This window comes from Microcaecilia unicolor, chromosome 1 (assembly GCF_901765095.1).
Source record: "Microcaecilia unicolor chromosome 1, aMicUni1.1, whole genome shotgun sequence".
In the NCBI taxonomy this organism is placed as follows: Eukaryota; Metazoa; Chordata; class Amphibia; order Gymnophiona; family Siphonopidae; genus Microcaecilia; species Microcaecilia unicolor.
The window spans coordinates 538,745,625-538,765,409 of record NC_044031.1 but is presented as its reverse complement, the minus strand read 5'-3'; the positions used below and the strand labels follow the sequence as shown (position 1 = coordinate 538,765,409).

The 19,785-nt window shown below is 40.3% G+C and overlaps 1 long non-coding RNA gene across 1 annotated transcript; it reads right to left on the bottom strand.

Annotated features, from left to right (window-relative positions):
* Nucleotides 1-251: 251 nt before the first annotated feature.
* LOC115460408 lies at nucleotides 252-19,766 on the bottom strand. Its single transcript, XR_003940480.1, has 3 exons — nucleotides 19,755-19,766; nucleotides 9,334-9,340; nucleotides 252-370 (listed from the first exon to the last, which is right to left on the bottom strand). It is a non-coding gene; the product is annotated as an uncharacterized LOC115460408 (long non-coding RNA).
* Between the last annotated feature and the right edge of the window lie 19 nt (nucleotides 19,767-19,785).

Below are 19,785 nucleotides of genomic sequence, written 5' to 3'. Positions count from 1 at the left end.
CAGCAATGATTGGGTCACTTTGAAGTAGAGATGACGCTGAAGCTGGTTATAATTCTTGATGAAGAGACATATGTCTTTATCACAACAGACTGTTGGTCATCCTGTGGAAAATTGTCATTGGAGTAACTGTCAACTTGATTGACAGAGTCTTTAGAAAGGAAGCCTTCTTGTCTGGACTTAAGGGTTCTCATACATTTGACATTCTTGCATCAGTTCTTGAAGATATTCAAATTGTCATCGGAAGAAAATTTGTTAGAACATCAACAATGACGCCAACTTTGTGAAAGCCTTCTCTGTAATTAGACAGCATGACAGTGATAATGAAGATGAAGATACAAGTGATGAATTAGACAGGACTACTTCTAATGCACTGCATACATCTAGTAATGTTATTGAAATGATTAGTAGTAGTAGTAATGCGGATGATAATGACAATGATGATGATGAAAGGATTCTTTGCCATAAGGGAAAGGAAATGGGACTTGAAATACTGCCTTTCTGAGGTTTACATATATTCAGGTACTTATTTTGTACCAGGGGCAATGGAGGGTTAAGTGACTTGCCCAGAATCACAAGGAGCTGCAGTGGGAATTGAACTCAGTTCTACAGGATCAAAGTCCATGGCACTAACCATTAGGCTACTCCTCAAGTGCCCCTTTCACCAAACTGCAGCAAAAGGGGGCTGGTTCTGGCATCGGCATGTGTTTTACATGCACGCCGAAGCCCCCATTTACTGCCACTGGTAAAAGGGAAGTCTCGCTTTCCTACAGGAAATGGCCTGTGGCAAGAAAAGCACTTGCTGCGTGGCCATTTCAGTGCGGAACTATTACTGCCACCCATTCAGGTAGCGGTAAGGGCCCCTGCATTAACCTGGCGGTAACCGGACAGCATGCGGCACTGCCCGATTTCTACAGGGTACACTTCTGCACTACAAAAATAAATGCATTTTTGTAGTGCTGAAAATGACGGTGCACTACGGGTGGGAAGTACCACCAGGCTGCTGCAATAGCCCAATGGTACTGCCTGTATAGCAAGCGGTAAGCCCGTATTGGGCTTACCGCCACTTAGCAAAAAGGAGCCCCAAGGGTTCCAGACAGAGATTCCTCTGAGCAATACCTGCAGACCCAATCAGAAAATATCATTAATATTGCAGCCTGGCCTGATTTGAAGGAGGTTTTATTTTGTTTTGTTTTTAAATCAGACTGAACAATCTACTTTCTGCTAGTACAGTTGCTGAACACCTTTTTAGGTTTGCCGGATTAATGACTCACAAGTGCACTCAAATGAGTGTCAGCCATTTTTAAAATTTAGTTTTGCTGAAAGCAAAATGAATTGAATTGTGGAGCAATAAAGTTGTTGGATAAGAACATTAACAATAGATGTGTTCATTGTAAGTGCAGTACTTTTTTTACTCAAAAAGTATCATATTAGGCAGTAACTTTTTTTTTTACTTTCACTTAAGTACATTTTTTAAATGTGTTCTCCACTGTACTTTTACTTAAGTATTAACATTTAAGCGAACAAGACTGTTAACCACTGATACTCATAAGCAGATGTGATCTTGTGAGGTTTTCATAACCACCTATATTGAGAAGGTGGGATATTTTGGTTTTCATTTTACAAGCCTTGTTCACATTTGAGATGTGCATAAACTGTAACGTAAACATTTATTTTGCATATACAACTTAAGTCCCCAGCTGGCATATGAATGTCTCAAACCCAAGTGTGTGGAAATGGCAAGAGGGTGTAGTCTGAGTGGATTTGGGGTGGGATATGGGCATTGCAGATAAATATACATTTATTCCCCATTTCTGAAGGCGACTAAATATGTATGTCCAAAAAAGATTGATGTCAAGAGCTGCACCTGCTATCAAGCACGTTTAAGATTTGGCTAACATCTGTAATTGAACAGCACACCACTGGAGGGATTAGAGGAGGATGACCCTTAATTCCCCAGTGTTTTTTGTTCCCAAGATATCAAATTTGCAAGGGAAAGCGATTTCTGTGACAGTATCAGGATAATACACAGTTATGTTTTCAAAGTCACAAAGATAAATGGGACTGTGCTGACACATACCTGTTTATAGTCTGGCTTTGAACACATTGCTATTTTCTCTGTTTATTTTGCTAACATGGATGTTTATTTTGCTGGCATCTGGTGCATTAATGTCCATTTCCTCCATATTTTAGAACAGATTTTGTTCTAAAATACTCGTAAAACTTAAGATGTATTGACATGCACTTCACAATTCTGACTTGTATGTTCTGTCTAAAATGGTGCTCTTTATGTTCTTACTAGTTTTCCAACTAAGTTGTTTAATAAATACCTCTTGGCGGCATACAGAGTGCCATCTGAAGAACTCCAATGTGTCAGCAGAGCTTACCTCTTTCAACCTGATCAGTATCTTGGAGGACAGGGAGCCTTTTTAGCAGAAGGTCATCTGTTTGCTGATAGCCTTGATTCTGTAGGGCTTCTGAAAAGATTAGTAGATGAGGAAGAAAAATCCATCGGGACACTGTTTTCACCTTTATGTTTTCCCCAAAACAGCATCTCATTGTTTCTTCCAATAGGCACGCTTTATTTCACGGCCATAAGTTTAGTGGTTTCCAGATAAGTCTTGAATCATACAAAGGCATAGAAAAGAAATCTCTTATTTCTTTACCCTGAGAGAGAAGGGGGAGGTGATGGGGCCTATTTTGCTTGTCCTTTAAGTTAGGATTGCTATTTTCACAGCCCAGTTTAAATAGATAGTTTACTCATTCAGCAGCTGAATTTTGATGCTAAATAGATCATTTATGGCTTTGCCCCCAGTCCATCCCCAAATAATGACTCTTTAACAATTGATAAAATTTGACCATATACTCATTTATATAATCGAATTTCACCCAGTGGCTCCTGTAAGAAATTCAAGGAGAAGCAATTAAGTGCCCATATGCTATTCTGAAAATTGACCCACATATGATTCCAATTATATCATAATTTTAATCTACAGAAGCCAACTTTTCCAAATGATAGGGGATTCTGAGCAGAAATTTGCTTCCCTACCCCCAATTCCTGGGAAAACTTCTTACTACTAACATTGACACTCACTCATATATATACACATGTCAAAAGCCAGCCCAAGAGCAACAATGGCTGTGCCTTAAGCCACTCTTTTCTCTTCTGCCATAAGAAGTTACATTTTGAAACACAGAGCACTACTTTGCATTGTGCACTTAAAATGTGATATCCCATCTCCTGGTAACAAAAAGAAAAGGAGACAGCTCAAGGAATCACTGCTCCTTTTCTGTCCAGCAATAATTCCAGCATTAATTGGGGGTGGGGAGGGGAAGAAGAGAGAGAGAGAGAGAAAGAGAGAAAGGTTAGTTCCTCTCAGTACTGGGGTTTTTCAAGTACCCAGTGTTGGTGCTTATGCTTGAATCTAATTTTCTTACGACAATTAGGAATTCTGTCCATTTTGCTGGAACAATGGGAATACTCGGTTAAATGGAATCTTTCACTACAATTTAATGCAATGTTAGTTTACTTACACCTTTCTACAGGCAATGTCTACACCCAAGAAATGTTACAATAGGTCTAAAAGTCTGAATATTTAAGAGGGATTTTATAACAGGTGTTTTTCTGAGATTAAATTAATATTGTAAGGAAAGAAAATATCAGATCAGTATTTTAGGACTCCAATGCATTTCTTAACCCCAATACGTTTTTGTTCCCGGATTACAGTGAAATATGATACATGTGAACTAGTTTGCAGCTTTCCAGAACTGTTCAAATTCCCTCTGCAATTGAGTTCAAAGACTGTACTGTGTCGTTAAAACATAATGCAATCCTAGTTCACAGTAAATCAAACATGTCTTTTAAGCCTGGGAGAAACCCTACGGGACGAAATGCAAAAACATGAAGCAAAAGTTTATAAAAAAAAATCTGAGCTCCTTAGGATAGTTTATCAGGGGAACTAGATTGGTACAGGGCTATAGAATCTTATAGCTCTAAAATTGTCTGTTCAGATACAGCTTAATTCAGCAGCGACCAAAAATGTTAAACATTTGGAAACTGGTGAGCTGTTTAAAATGAAGTGGTGGTTTCACTCCATTTCCCAAATGAGTATTAATTGACAACCTAAAAAGAGAAACAAGTGAATGAATAGGCATGCCGACTGAATACTCATGCTCAAAGGTGAGACCCTACAAAAGAATGATATAGCGCTTTGTCAGTTTACTGTAGCGTCAGCTTCTATTGTGCCTATGCTTATTCTGTGAACAAATGGGGAAAAGTGTAATGTGTTGCATATAGGAAAAAAGCATTCCAACTGCAAACAATGTTAGGTTCTCAGGAAAAAGATTGTGGATTCGTTCAGGGGGAAATCTGTAAGGATCTGCCTAGTTTTAGGCGGCAAGAATGTGCATAAATGCCAGTATTGTAGTAATTTACATTACTGAGATGACTAAAAGAGCTTTTGAATCGCAACAATTTTCGGATGGTGATTCAAAGCATCATCACCCCATGTTTTGATGGTTACAGCGGCCTTTTGGCAGGAATATCCAAGAATCTTTTGGGTGTATTACAGGTAGCACAGAATGCTGTGACCAGAGTTTTAGCGGGTTGTCCTTGCTTTATTCATATTTTATCTGTGCTAAAACAACTTCATTGGCTCCAAGGTGAATGGAGAATGGAGTATAAGTTGATATCTTTAGCCTTTAAAGTTTTAAATAATAAACTCTCTGCACCTATTGCGGCAGGGTTACATTTTTACCAATTAGTTTGAGATTTGAGATCTATGAATAAAGCTCTTTTGGAGGTTCCATCTTATCGACTGGTACATCTTGAAGAATATCGTTCAGCTGTTTTTATTACAGTGGTCCCACAACTCTGGAATTTTCTGTCCTTGAATCTGAGAAAGATACAGAGTTTTGAACTTTTTTAAAAGAGTTGAAGACATTTTTATTTTTAAAAGCTTATAGAGGAGTCCTGTATATTTTGATTTTGAGAATAATATTTAGGGCTCTTTTACCAAGCTGCGGCAAAAGGGGGGCTGCGCTGGCTTTGGCACATGTTTTTGACATGCGCAGAGACCCCCTTTTACCACAGCTGGTAAAAGGGCAATCTTTTTTTTTTGCAGGAAATGGCCATGCAGCAAGTAAAGCACTTGTCGCAAAGCCATTTTGAGGGGGAGCCCTTACTGCCACTTATTGAGGTGGCGGATTAGGGCTTCTTCGCTAATCTAGCAGTATCCGGGCAATGATTACTGCCGAGTACACCCTGGTGCTACAAAAATAAATATATTTTTGTAGCGCAGGATATGACGGTGCGCTGGGGGTGGGAACTACCGCTGGGCTGCTGCAGGAGCCCGACATTACTTCCTGTTTAGCGAGTGGTAAGCCCGCATTGGGATATGATATATGTAGCTTTGAACAGGTTATCATCCTGAAGGTTATCTGGGTGTCCTGTCTAAAGGTGGGGTAAAAGAAAAAAAAAAACATTGATAACGTGTCCAATGGGTGGGGAAGGAGAGAGAAAATTGCTGTCTTTCCTGGGGAAAAAGAGAGAACAGAGTGTTTCTTTGTAAAAATGATGAAGTAATGTGGATGACAGGTTGATGTGAATAATGTGTTTGTATTACATTATGTAAAGGGGAAGATAACCATGGGGAGACAAGAAAGAAATTATGTTATGCGTTGAATAAAGTTGATATGACGTTCTATGATGTTGAAATAAAATGGTGTCGTGCGGGTTGCCGTTGCTTCAGGGGAAAGGGAGAACAGAACCCAAGGTAATCCCTTGCCCAAGGTAATCCTGGTGGCTGGGGGGAGACTATAATCCCCTGTTAGATTGGGATTACTGAGAAGAGTAAGTCTCTGTAAAGAGTCACTGGAGGGGGAGTGACTGTGGGGTCCCTGGGTGGGAGAAAACACAGATCAAGGGGAGTCGTTTGGAAATAAAATGCAAAGATATAGTACCCTAGTTCTGGAAGATTGACAAGGGGGGTAGGAAACTAGGAGGAGATAAAGTTAATTGTTTGCCCTTTACAGCGTTCTTTGGTTGCATGCAAGCCCCTGCCAAGTGACTAGAAGAAGGAGAAGGGGGATCCCATTTAAGAGAAGTAGACCTTTGCCTGTAAAGAGGAATTGTGGCTCAGTAGAGTGGCAACTGTGACAGAGGAGAACTAATGGTGGGCAGAGGAGAGACTCAGCCTGGAATGTGGGATAGGAGCCAGGGAGTGCTGATCCCAGGACCAGGGTGAACCAATGCAAAGGTCACCTTGGAGAGAGATCAGGCCAGGAGGGTCTGGACCTGTAAAAGTAAGGAGCCTATGTACATAAATACAAGGATAGAGAATATAGGAGTTCCACTGAAGCAGGTGTGTAACCAGACACCCAAGTTTGGGTGGGCCTGGGCCCAAGATGGGTGGGCAGAAGAACTCTGCCTTGGCCAACAAGTGATTTGGTCTCTCCCTCGCTCGCCTGCATGCCATATGGTCTCTCAAATATCCCCCTCCCCTGCATACCTTGTAAATAGCAGATTTTCACCGGCAGCGAGCAGCAAATAATACACACTGCTCATGTTGGCCCCACAGCCTTCCCTCTGATGCAACCTCCTGTTTCCGCATAGGTGGGAATACATCAGAGGGAAGGCTGTGGGGCCAGTGCAAGCAGTATGTATCAGTCGCTGCTCACTGCAGGCTAAGATCTGCTACTTAAAAGGTATGCAGGCAGGACAGTTGTTGGGAGTTTTCGGCTAGTGGGGCTTGGGAATCCCTGCCAGCCACATCATAGGTATGTTGCTACTGGGTGGGCCTGAGCCACTGCATTGAAGAATACCAGAAGGACTGTGGTTTTGAAAGAGTTACCCTAAATGTTGGAGAGCTGATCCTGGTTGATGTTCCTGAATTTTCAGAGATGGAAAATAAACACCAGGAAAGAAATCTGTTCTGCAAACACAGATGCTGGAAGAACTTTGATCCTTGCAGAGAGATAATTTTCAACATGGCGATGTTTCACTTATTATCTCCGCATAGTCTTTTGAAATCTCTCATCTCTATTATGCTGGTGATACCAGAGGTAAACTCCCTTTAGCTAATTTGGGGGCCCTTTTACAGAGTGGTGGTAAGCCAAACTCAGGTTTACTACATGCTAATCTGGAACAACCGCTGGAGGAACACGGGCGCTGGCAGTAGTTCCAGCCATGGCGCGTACCATTTGCCACACTATGGAAAATAGCTAGATAGGCTGAAGTTAGGACCCAATGTGGTGAACTGGATTAGGAACTGGTTGACAGACAGATGCCATAGGGTGGTTATGTAATGGAATTCATTCAGAGGAAGTAAAGATGAGTAGTAGAATGCCTCAAGGATCATTGCTGGAGTTGATTCTATTCAATATATTTATGAGTGACATTGCCGAAGGTTTAGAAGGTAAGGTCTGCCTTTTTGCAGATGATACCAAGATTTATAACAGAGTGGACACTCTGGAGGGAGTGTAAAGCATGAAAAGGATCTGTAAAAGTTAGAAGAATGGTCTAATGTTCGCAATTAAAATTCAATGCTAAGAAGTGCAAAGTGATGCACTTAGGGAGTAGAAATCCAAGGAAGATATATGTGCTAGGCGGTGAGAGGTTTGTATGCATAGACAGGGAGAGGAATCTTGGGGTGATAGTATGTAAGGATCCGAAGGCGATGAAACAGTGTGACAAGGCGGTGGCCGTAGCCAGAAGGATGCTAGGCTGTATAGAGAGAGAGAGGTGTAACTAGCAGAAGAAAGGAAATGTTGAAGCCTCTGTACAAGTCATTGGTGAGGTCCCACCTGGAGTATTATGTTCAGTTTTGGAGGCTGTATCTTGCTAAAGATGTAAGAAAACTTGAAGTGGTCCAAATGAAGGCAACAAGAATGATATGGGGCTTTCACCAAAGGACATATACGAAGAGACTGGAAGACCTGAATATGTATGTCCCCAGAGGAGAGGAGGGACAGGGGAGATATAATAGAGACATTTAAATACTTGAAAGGTAGTAATATAGAAACAAATATTTTCCAGAAAAGGGAAAGTAGTAAAACTGGAGGACATGAATTGAGGTTGCGGTGTGGTAGACTTAGGAGTGATGTCAGAAAATTCTTTTTCATGGAGAGGGTGGTGGATGCCTGGAAAGACCTCCTGAGAGAGGTTGTGGAAAGAAAACTGTGGCAGAATTCAAAAAGGTATAGGATGAACACAGAAGATCTTTAATTAGAAAATGAATGAGATAAAAAAAACAAAACTTAAGAGTTTGCATGTCAAGTGGTGCTTAGATGGCGACTTTGCATCAACTAAGGCCAGTGCTGAGCTACCTTATACAGTCGGCGAAACGGGACCCCGTCGGGCGTATGAGTGAAGCTAAATTGCAACTGCATGGGCGGCACTAAAGATAAGTGTTCATCAAATGTGATGTGATTGCTGTTTTGTTGATTAAAGTTATGAAGAGGTTTTTTTAGCCTATGAAGATTCCATCCCGATTTAACAGACACAAATATGTACTGAAACGGGAATACAGAGGCTTTTTTCCTCCTCACATATGATGAATAGCAACTGTTAAATGATTGAGCCACTTTGGTGGTAAAATTGTATTTGTTTCAAATATAGTGGCATTGTCCTATTTTTGATTTAAGTCACCACTTGAGAGGAAAAGTCACACAACTGAAAAAAATGGTCCAGAATGGAGATTCTCCAAACCACGAACTATCTTATATACATCAACCAATGTCTCCTCCTCTTGAGGAGTATTCTCCTCAGATGATGAAATTCCTCTCTACAACACTGTCTGCAAAGAGCCAACAGTTTCCCTCAGCAATGACATTGAGGGAAGGAGAACTGAGGGAAGGAAAATTATCCCTCAGAGAGTTAGGGCAACGTAAAGCCTCTGAACTGAGAGAATATATAGGTAGGGGTGGGTTAGGTCGCTCACCAGAACTAAGTGAGACTCCTGAAAGAGGGGTGGAGGAAGAAATAACTGAGGAATAAGGAAGTCCAACTTTCATATGCTTGTCCATTGTGCTGGATGGCATGATCTCAATCTGATCAGAGGGTTTCTGGAAACATTTCCTCCTCCCCATAATTAAGAAAAAAAATGTACCTTTAGAAAAAATTCTAATGGCTCCTGGCACCTCTTGACTTTTCTCGGCTTCGAAGGGGCACGTCCCTTTGATCATGCCCCTTCAAGCTGTGGTCCTGTGGCTGCATGCCTATGGCCATGTGCATAAAGATGATGTCATAGGGCCAATCACGCTGCTCACTGCCAAACCTCTTTCTAACTGGATCTTCTCACCATGGATAGGTGCAACAACAGCCTGCAACTCATCTACTATGTTACTATGTACTCTCTGACCACAAACAGGAGTTTTCCTTTTGCTCTGGCTTTGATTGATAAGGGCACAAACAAAATATCCACACTTCCGAAGAACATGCTTTCTGGTTAGATATTGTTGCTAGAAGAGAAAATATCGCAAACATACCTGAGCTCTAAATCTGATGAGTTTCATTGACAATTGAATACTCTTAAACAATGGAAAACCAGTAAGGATTGTTGTTTGGGGACACAAATTTGAGGACACAAATTCAACAATGCACCAACCTGAAGTACCTTTTTCAGTCACCTGTATCAACTCTACTTAGTTGATAATCTCCTGTAATAGAACATTTAGAGTTGGATAAGACTTTTTTTGATATTTCAGTGCTTTACAGGTAATTTTTATTGTAATTGTAATTGTACATTTATAACTTGCGCTTCCCACTTGTCAGCTGCCTCAATGCGGCTTACATAATATAGCAAATTTACAAGATAAAACAAAATGAATAAAACATCTAAGCATAATATATAAAGAGATGGACAATAAAAAGGATAAGGGAGGAAGGTGGAAGAGGTAGGGAACAAGGAGAGGGTGTAAGTTGTGGTAATATGTTGTGAGTAAGGAAGAATGTATAATAAAGGTTCAAAGAGGGATGAATTCAAAAGGATAAAAAGCATATTTTAAGTTCTGTCAAGTAGTCAGATCCAGGTAACTCAGATGGATATTGCTATATTAGCATCTTGTCTACTTAAATCTCAGCAATATTATTGATTTAATTATTCGAAGAAAAATGCACTCTGACTCTATTTCCTGACCATACACTGCAGGTGAGTGGTTCTCAGGTGCCTATCCCCTCTTTCCTCTGCTCAGGCATTTGGTACCACAGTGTTATCTCTGTAGAGTTCACTTTATTCTTAATTCTGGTTTACTAATATGACAAAGTTTTCTAGTTATCCTTTTCTTTATCATAGTTATGATGTTACACACAAGTGTGAATTCTCTTCCTTATGACAGAGACTTTTTCTTTTTCCATATATTGCTCACAACCAGAAAGGGTACTTATTTGTATTTATATTAATGTGTTATCTCATACCACCAGGATGACCCAGTTCATTTCTTGGAATATTAATAGACTGAATCACCCTATTAAGCAAAAAAGGGTATTATCTGCTCTTAAGAAATTGTGAGCTATGATTGTTTTTCTCCAAGAAACCCATTTAACGGATGCATAACATGAAAAATTGTGAACCAAATGGTTCACAGAGATATTCTACTCCTCCTTTTGTAAATCAAAACAGGGAGTAGCTATACTAATTGCAAAAGATTGCCCCTTCACGTTTCAATCTGTCAGAAAAGACTTAGAAGGCAGATATATTATTGTGACTGGGAAGTTAGATGGCAAATTTATAACTTTAGCTAACCTATACACCCATAATAATAATTTCCCTGTCTTTCCTTTCAAATTTCTTTCATTTTCTAAATCTTTCACTACAGGAACTTTTGTTTCTGGGTGGAGATTTTAACTGTGCTTTAACCTCTTTAGCTAAGAATGTAATTTCTTATCCAGCTCAATCTGCAAAAACATTTTACAAAATACAAATGACTTAGCTCTCATAGATATATGGCGGACTGTGCATAGGACATAGAGAGATTACTCATTTTTCTCTGTTGTTAATGATTCTTTTGCAAAAATAGATAACTGGTTTATCTTCTATGAACTTTGCTCTTCAGTTTTGGATAGTTCCATTGGTACTAGATATCTCTAAGATCATACTTCTGTTAATTTCTCTTTAGGAAACTTAAGGGACTCTTATTCCTCTCAACATTGGTCTTTTAATAGACAACTTCTTCCCAATCCAATATTTCTGCAAGGACTTACTCCTACCTAGGATGAATATGATACTCATTTATTCAATTTTTGGGATGCTGGGAAAGTGGTTGCAAAAGAACACTTAGATCGCTTTCATGCTTCCTTAGCTACTACTACTACTACTACTACTTATCACTTCTATTGCGCTAAAAGGCATACGTAGTGCTGAGCTAGATGACAACTATAAATGCACTATATTCGGGGGGAAATGCTACAGGTTAAACATCAGATAGCAGCCCTCAAGACTGAAGGAATAGCTTATTAAGGGCCTCTTTTACTAAGGCACACTAGCGTTTTTAGCGTGCTCTAAATGTTACAGACATACATAGGAATATATGGATGTCTCTAACGTTTAGCATGCCCTAAATATTAGTGTATGCTTAAAACGTTAGCACACCTTAGTAAAAGAGGCCCTTAATGAATATGACTAAACGTTTCTTTTTTGAGAGTGCAAATAAATCTCCTAAACTATTCTCTTGGCAGTTACATCGCACAAGAATCAAAAGGTGTGCAGAGAAAATAACATCTCCTTCTGGTGCTGTCACATCTTGTACTCAGAATATTTTGGATACCTTTTCTTCCTTTTTTCAGAAGTTATATTCTTCGTGTTCTTTAGCAATGACAAACAGAATCACAGTAGGTTAAACACATTGGATGTGGCTAAACTGAAACCTGTCTTTCAATCTAACATTGATAGACCTTTCATAGTTACTGAAATATGCTCAGCTATTACAAAATTAAAATGTAACAAGGCGATGAATCTTGATAAGTTCCGAGCTGAATTGTACCAAAGTCTGGCAGCCCACTTTGCTCCTTATTTAACAGAAGTGTTTAGTAAAGTGACTGATAGCCATCGTTTACCCGAGATGTTCTACTGGGTGACTCTAACAGTTATTCCAAAAGATCAGAAGGATGCCACTATTTGTTCTAATGTTAGGTCTAACTCCTTATTGAGTGTAGATTATAAAATATTTACTAAAATCCTCAGTCAAAGATTGGAATATGCTATTACTGAATTTATTCACCCAGACCAAACCAGCTTTATACATAATCATTATGGCTCAGATAATGTAAGGCACCTCATTAATGTTTTTTATCACACCTCTAGCCCAGTATCCTGTTTTTCAAACAGTGGCCAATCCAGGTCAAAAGTACCTGGCAGAAACCCAGAAACCAGACAACAAAGGTAGAAACCTGAATTTTATTTTCTATTTATTGATAGTAGCCTTAAAGAACTGAATTGAATTGAATAGAAAAATTGATTCATATCAGTGAATTGAATCTAAAATGTTTTTGCAAATTGGACAGAACTACGGTTCACTGCATTGACTACTAGACTATTCCATCCACTTGCTTGCTGCTTTATTAGGAATGGCCATAATATCTGGAGCTGTCATAGAACCTGGTATCTATCCCTCGAGTAGTCAGTTGGTCAGTTAGGGCACCTTTTTCTGACTTAGTTGTGATTAGGGGTGGCTGATGCAGGGGTGCTGCCCAGGGAGGGTGCTGTTGCTGGGGAGGGCCACACATCAAGGAGCATGCTGGGAAGGGGGCGGGAAGATACTTTCTTTTATGTGAGTTCTAGCTCAATATTCAGCTGGGGCCTGAATAACTTTCTTATGTAGTCCTGGCTGAATATTGTCTCGGCACGCATAAGTTCCAGCAGTCTTCCTGCCCAAAATTATCCCCCGATATTCAGTGCCGGTGCCCAAACAGTGCCGGTTCCAGGAGCCTCTCCTGTCCATTTAAATCATTTTGAATATCAGGTCCCTGGGTTTATAAATTAGGCTTGCCATTCATTTGCTTAAATTTATGAGCTTAATTTTGATCCTAGTGCAGAAAATCAGTGCTAAGCTCTTAAGTTATTTTCCATACTACAATAGCCATCCACTTTTTATTCACTTAAATTTAGGAGTTTACTGTAATTGTTAGTTTAAATTTAGGTATTCAGCCCTAGTAATTTGAAGAGTTCAGTTTAGGAGTAACTCCTAAAGTTAGGAGCATGAATCCTTTGCATATCTGGCCCACAGATTTTACAGGAGATGGCTAAGTTCTGAGATTTCTCTAAGGAGTTTGTAGTGCTTCTTTTTTTTATGATAATGGTGATATGATCACGATGAAGCAGCATTACTGGGTTAGCATCACCAGTTTCATTTGCCCAACAGATCCCAGCTAGGATGTAAGAGAAAAAACATATCACTCTGTGGATATATATGTATATGTGAAATACTATAGCCACAGAAGACACTCAGTCAGTGATACACTTTTACAAATCTGCGGGAGGGCTAACACATGGGTAGTGCATGCCAATTGGCACTAGCGCTGGGAAAGCGCATGCATCATGGAGGTGATTCCGAGTTTGATGTGTGCCAAATCCCATGGTAGAAAATATGCAGCATTCGGCGTAATTGGCAGCGAGGCCACGTTGGCATGCACCGCATGGTTACCATGCAGGTAGCGTGCGAACCCTTACCGCTAAGTGAATGGCTGGTGGTAAGGGCTCAGTCTGTAAATATGCACGCTCTAGTTTTAATTTTTGAACACACCCATTTCCTGACCTATTAAAAAATGGCCTTTTTCCCAGCTGTGGTAAAAAAATGGCCCAGTTCGAGCCCAAAAGACACGCCCACACTACTGCAGGCCATTTTTTTTTATTGGGGCTTTGTAAAAGGACCCCTGCATTTCTTCTGTGGCTACAATATTCCATAAAGATATAGGTATAAACATAACTTACTCTAATCAACTTTCGCTATGTTTACTTCTCTGTTTATATCTACATTTTACCTTACAGCTGCATTCTACCTAGATGTTTTATAGACTGCTAGGCCACATTGCTGGTTTAGATTGTGAGGAATTACTCTTCAGAAGAACAAGGCAGTTTCTATTTTTGACATTTCAGCAATGAAACCACTTGTACATTATGACCTGATTTGATTTACCATAAGAAAATAAAAGTGCTGTAATTTGTGAAAGACATTTATTACACGAGTGAAAAAAAAAATGCTTAACATTTGTGTCCGTCCCCATCTGTTTTTGTTTTAATCTTACTCTATTCACATACAAAATTTTGCTTGGCTGTCTTCATTTTCGTAGTCAATCTTGATTAATGGCCTTCAAAGTAAAAATAATTGGCCTGCATCAGGCTTGTTTTATAACTCTTGTTCACAAAGAATGTGAGAGGCTGGAAAATGAGCCTAAACAGAAGGAATGCATTACGTTAGGTTTTGAGAAAGAGCAGTCCTCCAGTTGTGCTTCACTGTGTATTTTTATAAGAGGCGCCTCCTTGACCATCCATAGGATTTCAGAGATGTGGTGCCAAAAGCTTACATACACTCCATCAAACTGACCATGTCATGTCTAAAGTCTCTGAATAACTCTACAGTCAACAATAAGCAAATCTGAAAGAGAAAATAGCTTTTCGATAAATTAGCAAGATGAATCAGGTTTTTAAATCCATGTCAAAATACCTTTGGACCGATTGTCTCTCCAGCTAAGGACTTTGCTGGAAAAAGAACCTTGAATATTCTATTTTGGGGCTCTTTATATTGCTTTAAATCAATTATTCCTAGCAACATAAAGCACATAAAGACCAGCATGGACCAACCAGTTTGCCCAGAAAGGAGGCCAGGGATGCACCTATGATTCTATGCAGGTTCCCCCCCCCCCCTCCTTTGACTTTAGGATTGTAACTTACACCCTGTACAGCCTATCCCCTATTCTATGCCTCTTTTTTAAAAAGTTTTTAAAGTTATTTAACTGTTAATGTGACTAGAAATGCTCAAGAAACTTCTGTATTTATTTCACACCTTTTTGAATTACATTATTATTTTTGACTCAACCATTTCCCACGAGAGACAATTCAGGCATCCACCACCCTCTCCATGAAATTATAGATCGGTGAGCCTGATGTTGGTGCCGGACAAAATGGTAGAGACTATTATATAGAACAAAATTACAGAGGATATTCAAAAGCATGGATTAATGAGACAAAGCCAACATGAATTCAGTGAAGAGAAATCTTGCCTCACCAATTTACTACATTTCTTTGAAGGGGTGAATGAACATGTGGATAAAGGTGAGCCAGTTGATATTGTGCATCTGGATTTTCAAAAGACATTTGTCAAAGTACCTCATGAAAGACTCCAGAGGAAATTGGAGAGTCATGGGAGAGGAGGTAGTGTTCGATTGTAGATTAAAAACTGGTTAAAGGATAGAAAACAGAGGGTAGGGTTAAATGGTCAGTATTCTCAATGGAGAAGGGTAGATAGTGGGGTTCCACAGGGGTCTGTGTTGGGACCGCTGCTTTTTAATATATTTATAAATGATCTAGATATGGGAATAACTAGTGAGGTAATTAACTTTGCTGACAACACAAAGTTATTCAAAGTTTTTAAATTGCAAGAGGATTGTGAAAAATTGCAAGGCGACCGTACGAGACTAGGAGACTGGGCATCCAAATGGCAGATGAAGTTTAATGTGAGCAAGTGCAAAGTGATGCATGTGGAAAGAGGAACCTTAGCTATAGCTATGTGATGCAAGGTTCCATCTTAGGAGTCATCAACCAAGTATCGTTGACAATACTTTGAAATCCTCTGCTCAATGTGCGGCGGCAGCAAAGAAAGCAAATAGAATGCTAGGTATTACTAGGAACGGAATGGAAATAAAAACAAGGATGTTATAATGCCTTTGTATTGCTTCATAATGCGACCGCACTTTGAATACTGTGTGCAATTCTGGTCACCGCATATCAAAAAAGATATAGTGGAATTAGAAAAGGTACAGAGAAGGGTGACAAAAATGATAAAGGGGATGGGACGACTTCCCTAAGAGGAAAGGTTGCAATGGCTAGGGTTCTTCAGCTTGAAGAAAAGACGGCTCAGGGGAGATATGATAGAGGTATATAAAATAATGAGTGAAGTGGAACAAGTAGAGGTGAATCCCTTGTTTAATCTTTCCAGAAATACTAGGACTAGGGGGCACGCAATGAAAGTACAAAGTAGTAAATGTAAAACAAATCAGCGAAAATATTTCTTCACTCAAGGTGTAATTAAACTCTGGAATTCATTGCCAGAGAATGTGGTAAAAGCAGTTAGCTTAGTGGGGTTTAAAAAAGGTTTGGAAGACTTTCTAAAGGAAATTTCCATAGGCCATTATTAAAATGGACTTGGGAAAAATCCGCTACTTATTTGTAGAATAAGCAGCATAAAATGTATTGTACTGTTTTGTGATCTTGTCAGGTACTTGTGACCTGAATTGACCACTGTTAGAAACAGGATACTGGGGTTGCTAGCCCTTCGGTCTGTCCCAGTATGGCAACACTTATGTACTTATTATATACTAAACTATAAATCAATTTGTATTCCAACAGTTAATATGATCAAACTGAGGTTAAATGCCAGCTTCAATAATTTGGTGTTATGTTCAATTGTCCATTTATATATCCTATGGTATGTATATATTTACAACTCCTCCTGTCCTTGACCCAACCTAAGGCTGAGACTGCAGCATAGTTGCAGCAAGAGATCTCCACTCTGGATCAGTCCTCCCTGTCTGTCCACTCTCTTCTAAAGGAGTATCTCTCCAGGCTACTACCTTTGGCTCCAAACAGGCTCTTTCCTGTTGTTGCTCCTAGGCTGGGTTCTCCTGCTTCCCATCTGGAACACTCCTCCACTTCACAGTCAATGCTTCTACTGGCAGAAACCTCCACTTAGTTCAGCTCAGGGGCGTATCTGGAATCCGGCGGTAGGGGGGGGCCAGAGCCAGAGAGGGGGGGCACATTTTTGCCTCCCTCCCCCCCCCCCCCCGCCGCCGCCGCCGCCCTCCACCCCCTCCCCGCCGTCAACCCTCCCCCGTTGCTTACTTTTGCTGGCGGGGGGCCCCAACCCCCGCCAGCCGAGGTCCGACCCGCAATCTCCATATTTCGTCTTCCTCCGTGGCCATGTGCTTCAAGGAAGTAACGCTGCAGTGCTGATGGTTGAATCCAGTTCGGCGTCTGACGTCGCAGCGACGTCAGATGCCGAACTGGATTCAACCAATCAGCACTGCAGCGTTACTTCCTTGAAGCACATGGCCACGGAGGAAGACGAAATATGGAGATTGCGGGTCGGACCTCGGCTGGCGGGGGTTGGGGCCCCCGCCAGCAAAGTAAGCAGCGGGGGAGGGTTGACGGCGGGGAGGGGGGCCAGGGCGAAATCTGCGGGGGCCCAGGCCCCTGTGGCCCCACGCAGATACGCCCCTGGTTCAGCCTTAGTTTATTAAGCCCATCTAGGACACCTCCTCTCCTAAATGGTCCAGGCAAGGTAGAGGCAACCAAACTATGCGTAACAAGTTAAGCTCTGCATAACAACAACTTTTATAAACTACAAACTCCACCCCTACTGTCATTCAATAACCAGAAACATTTTCCTCAGCAATTTCCCATAAACACTCCCCTTGGGGCTGGGCTTCTCATTCTCCCTTTCTAACTAGATCCCCCCCCCCCCCCCCCGTGACTCTAGGGAGGGGTGTCTCACAGTCTAGTAAACCCCATTATAATGGGTGATTACATAGGGTTAACAGTAAAATAACTTGCTTTCATTGTAGCCCATGCTGGTAACTTTACCCTTGAATGTTCTTGATTCAGCAGGAGAAGCTAGATAAAGGGGGTAGATGTGGGGGATTAATTTTATAACTGAAAGGACGAATAGTTATTTTTGAGTTATAATTATTATTATTGTAGTTCTGGTCTGATGTTATTATTTTCTTATGCTGTTAACCCGCTCTGAACCTAAATGTAGAAATAGAGTGGGCTATAATTATCCATCCATCAGTCATAGCAGTACTATGCTGTGATCCTTATTTTAATGTTTTTATCTGGATGTTACTGTAAGGGCTACTTGATTATATTGATATAATTCTAGGATTATGACCTACTTTTCTTGAATGTGAGCCGCAGTTGATTTATGAATGGTATATGTGGCATACAAGCATTAAAAGTAATATAATTTAATCATCATTAGTGAAAAGTGCACCCATACTTTTCACTATACAGATGTAGCTGTATGTGCATGCTTTTGCTTTGAAAATTACCCACAGGGAAACTATGCACATATTTACACCTGTTATTTGGTGTATACAAATTTTCTATAAAATTGTGCATGTGAATGCATGCATTTTCAAAACTATGCATGGAAGTCCAAGTCCCACCCCAACCTTGGCCCCTGAAATGTCTCTGGGGCCCTTTTACTAAGGCACACTAAAAAGTGGCCTGCACTGTTATAGGAGTGTGTTTTGTACTTGCGCAGGTCAAGTTTTCAGCGCGTCTGGGAAAAAAGCATTTTTTGGTGGCCGAAAATGGACGTGCGGCAAAATTAAAACCAGCGTGCATCCATTTTCGAGCTGAGACCTTACCACCACCCATTGACTTAGCAGTAAGGTCTCACGTTCTAACCAGTTGTTAAGTGGCCAGTGTGCGTAAACTACCGATTACCACTGGGTAAGCGCCACAAGCTAGAAAATAGAAAATATTTTCTACCGCGTTGTTTTGGGCATGCATCAAAAATGGAATTACCGCCCGGGACATGCGTTAGCCGAGCAGTAGTTCCAATTTGGTGTGTTTTGAATGTGTGTAGGCATCTACACACCTTAGTAAGACGGCCCCTCTGTTTGTTGTGGGTAAAGGTGTACACAGTCTGTATCCATGCATTTTTACCTGGTACTTAGGTGGATAATTTCATAAACTGTTTGTTTCTGCGGGTAGACCATTGCTGTACCATTCAAAAATGGTTTGGAAAATTACCCTCCCTGTGTGCTTCATTCAGCACCAGCATGGAGAATATGAGCACAGGACTTATTTTTCTTCTACAAACAAATTTTCACATAATCAGTTGATTCTGCTGTTTCCTTGTGAGAGAACTGGTTTCTCAAACAATCTGACGAAGAAGGGCAACCTTCGAAAGCTAATCAAGAAATGTATTAAGTTATGTCCAATAAAAAAGGTATCATCTTATTTTCTTTTCCATGTTTTATTTTGTTTGATTTCTATTGATAACCTTAAGAGTGGACTAACACGGCTACCACACTCCTCAAACAAGCAAAAAATCCTTAGTGTGGTTTCTGGCAATACAAAAATGTACTTTTATAACTCACTGGAATGCTACTGCTAGAATGCTTCATAGCTTTCTTAAGGGTTCCTTGCACACTTCAGCACGTTAAACGGAGCATTCTGGAATGTGTTTTAACACATCATAAATAATTTAAATAATATCACATGTTAATAAATGATCTATAAACAACATACCATTGTGCCATCTGTAAACCACGTGTAGTGCTGCACCTCTAGTGTTACCATTTTTTGTTCTGCTTTAATAAAAATTAGCTCCCTACCACAGAAAATAAAAGCCCAGAGCACTTACATTGAGGATAAGTTAGGGGATGCTATTCACTGCACTGCCATATGCTTCCTCGAATTTTCTTTAACAGAAACCATTCTCTAAAGAGCCCTCCCCCACACACTCCATCTAACAAAGGCATATCCTAGTTTATTTTAAAAAAAGAAAGAAAGAAAAAGAATGAAAGAAAATCATACACAACAATGCTGTTTGCCAGCTTTTATGGTT